The following is a 4,003-nucleotide window of genomic DNA, read 5'->3' on the forward strand; positions in this document are numbered from 1 at the left end:
TGTTAGGTAAAGTCCCTCTTACAGTTGTGTCCACCCCCAAGAGGTGTGCCAGACACCCTGACCGCCATCTGCTTCCCTCCTCCCTCTCCCCTCTCCCCACAACCCCACTCCACACCTTCAATTGATTTGAGGTTTTCACTTCTGTGGGTGTGTATTAGATCATCTACTGGCTTCAAATTAGAATTGAGGACCTTAGATTCTTGCTTCTCAGTTCTTGTAATACTTTAAGCTACAGATGTTGGCATGGATGGGGAAAGAACAAAACCCTTTTACACTGCTGGTGGGACTGCAACTACCACACCCTTTTGGAAAGAAGTATGGAGCATCCTCAAAGAAGTCAGATTAGACCTCCCATTTGATCCTGCAATCCCATTACTAGGCATCTACCCAAAAGGAAAAAAAAAATCCTTTTATCATAAAGACATTTGTACTATACTGTTTATTGCAGCTCAGTTTACAATGGCCACATGTGGTCTTAAAGCGGCAGGCGTTCCACCTGTGGACTATGCTCAACCAAATGTTTTCCACTTTCAGTTCTGGATACCTGGAACACTTCTTTGCGTTTCTTTTATAAACTTTTTCGATCAAAGGATTGCATCTATCCTGGCCTGTTTTTTAAACAGTTAAAATATGAGGTTTATAGGTATCTGATAAAATTTAAATCCCTTAAATACCAAAATTCTACAATAAAATAGCTACATTGTAGTTCCATTTGCTGTCTTTTAGGAAGTTGGCTAAGTTCTTGTGCAAGGAAGGTATTAGTACATCTGTCCAATAAGGCAACTGAAATGTATTTATTCATTTATTTATTTTATTTTTTGGCACTTGAAATTCAGAAAAGAATAGGAAATGCTATATTTTCAAAAAGTCTGTGACTTGTTAGCTCTATTTTCAATATGTTACACTGAATTCTTTCATTTTTTCACTACATTCGAGTTTATTTTATGCAATCAAAACCATATTGCATTTCTTAGTTTGTCAAGGTTTGTGTGTATGTCCAAAAGTGGTAAAAAAAAAAAAAAAAGACAGATTAGACCATCACTAATTCTACTTTCTGTAAGTATACCAAATATATCTCTTTTGTGACTAGACAGAAAAAGGAAAACTTAAAGTCATTATCATTCACAGCCAATCCCTTTTTTGTAGTTAAAGTTAAACAAAGGTCAAACTAGAGTCATACTTGCATAGGTTTTTAAAAATTGTTTTAAAAGTTATTTATTTTTATTTAGCTTACTAGTCTCCTCTTTCTCCATTATGTAATTGTATTATTAACAAATAATTATGTTGACTCGTGCTTTTCTGTTTCTTAGGCTCTGGAGAGTTGGGGTAATTTCGAATTTGAAAGTTTAATTTATTTATGTAATTTAGAATAATCCTTTGTTGTCAGTTTGTTGTAACCTATGGAGACTGAGTTTTCAAAAATATTCTAAATATAGTATTTTTTATTATCACTAGTAATATTAAAATATGTATTATTTATTTAGAGTACATTGTGCCAAAATGCTGTGTTACGAATATTATGTGTTATTTTTGTTCTTTTCCTCAAATCTCTTCTAGAAATCAGAATTCTAACCCAATCCAAAGTTATACTGCTTCCTTTTTACAGATAATAATTCATTTTTAGAAATGAAAACAATATTATAATATGCCCATGTATTTGTTCAGATTATCAGATATTAAGAAATCTACTATTAGTGTAGGTGATACAATAGCAATAAACATTATTAAAAATCACTTATAGAGGCGGAGCAAGATGGCAGCCGAGTAACAGCTTCCTTGCATCTGGGCACCGTGAGTCTGGGGAGATAGGACTCCAGGCGTCTCTGGCTGGTGAGAACTGCCTATCATCACTCCTATGAGGATACAGGGAGTCAGCGAGAGACTTCTGGACCCCAAGAGGAGGACTAAATCCGTGGAAAACCGGCAAGTGGTCGCGTGTGTTCAATCCGTCTAAACCCGCCCACAACTGTAAGTTCAGTAGCAGCGAGACTGCAAACCAGAAAGGCCTTACCTGTGAACTGTTTTGATGTCCTTGGACTTGGCACTGAGTTGAACTGCCTTGGGGAAGGCCTGAGCGGGAGTGCGAGAACTTTGGCCGTTGTCTAGGGCCCCAGTCTGAGCCGCTGAGCCAGACGGAGCTAATAGTGTTTGGCGGTGGGTCACACGGATCCATTGTCAGCGATCTGCCCCGGCAAGCTCCGCCCTCAGGGTCGCAGAGCTAGAAACGGGTGGGAGCTGGTAACCCAGCAACCAAGTAGCCTAAGGGTGGGGTCTGAGCCGCCTTGCAGCCCTAACCCTCAGGGGCAGAGTGAGACTGGTTTTGGCACACTGAGTAAGTGGATAGCCACTTCAGCAGCAATTCCAGCAAGAAAGCTGGGAAAGCTTCTGCTCAACAAGTTTACAAGTTCGAAGTGCCTTTTAAGTAGGCTGAAGAGAGATTCAGGGTGTCTACCTGCTGGGGTTTGAGTAATCAGCAGCCTCCAGTCGTATCTGAACTGTGACTAACATCTCATACCCCGGAAGACCACGTGTTGCCCAGACAATATTCAATAACATATACAAACTGCTTTGTTTTTGGTTGTGTATTTTCTTCTTTCTTTTTTTGCTTGGTTGTTTTTTTTGTTTGTTTATTTTGACGTTGCTGATATTCTTTTGTTTTTTTAATTTCAATCTTTTCCACACAGATCCCTTTTTCTTTCTCAATTTTCCTAGTTTAATTATAATTTCCCATTGCTGCTTTTTTTAATAACTTCAACTTCATTTTTGCTAGTGTTTCTACCGATATAATTTGGTTTTTCACCCAATTTTATCCCTGTAAAGTTTTCTGTTTGCTTCTTTTGGTTTGATTTATAGCATTTTTGTCTTTCCTCTCTACTTGGTGGAGGTGGGGTACTGTGTCTGATCAGGTTAGCAAAGAGCTGCTGACCTCAAGGGAACCACGCAACTGGGCACCCCCAGAAGGTGGGGTTTTTTAAGGTTGTGTCAAAGTACCCTACTGTACACCTATATTGCCCTGTCTCCCTCTTTCTGTGCCTCTCTTCTTTTTGTCAATATTCCTTATACCCACCCCCTCTCCTTTCTCTATCTTTCTTTTTTTCTTATCACTCGGTCCTCCTTTCTTTCATCCCCTTTTTTTTTTGCTCTTCAACCTTCTCACCCTTCTGGTCCTGTAACCTTTAGTCCACAGGCACAAGAACTTAAAGAGCAAGAGGAAGTGAAAGGAAAATTAGGGCAAGCAAACAGATAAAAGAAATCACTCATGAGGAAGAATCAGCAGAAAACTCCAGGCAACATGAAGAACCAGTCTAGAACAACCCCACCAAGGGACCATGAGGTAGCTACTGCAGATGATTCCACTAGTATAGAAATGTTAGGAATGACAGAAAGGGAATTTAGAATACACATGTTGAAAACAATGAAAGAAATGATGGAAACAATGAAGGAAATTGCTAATAAAGTGGAAAATAACCAAAAGGAAATCCAAAAACAGAATCAAATAAGAGATGAACAATATGAAGAATATAAAAAGGATATAGCAGACCTGAAGGAACTGAAACAGTCAATTAGGGAACTTAAAGATGCAATGGAAAGTATCAGCAACAGGTTAGACCATGCAGAAGAAAGAATTTCAGAGGTAGAAGACAAAGTTCTTGAGATAACTCAGACAGTAAAAGAGGCAGAAAAGAAGAGAGAGAAAGCAGAACGTTCACTGTCAGAATTATGGGACTTTATGAAGCGTTCCAACATACGAGTTATAGGAATTCCAGAAGGGGAAGAAGAATGCCCCAGAGGAATGGAAGCCATACTAGAGAATATTATAAAAGAAAATTTCCCAAACATCACCAAAGATTCTGACACACTGCTTTCAGAAGGATATCGGACCCCGGGTCGCCTCAACTCTAACCGAGCTTCTCCAAGACACATTGTGATGAACCTGTCCAAAGTCAAGACAAAAGAAAAGATTCTGCAAGCTGCCAGGAGTAAGCGCCAGTTGACCTACAGG

This window comes from Nycticebus coucang, chromosome 7 (genome assembly GCF_027406575.1).
Source record: "Nycticebus coucang isolate mNycCou1 chromosome 7, mNycCou1.pri, whole genome shotgun sequence".
NCBI lineage: Eukaryota > Metazoa > Chordata > Mammalia > Primates > Lorisidae > Nycticebus > Nycticebus coucang.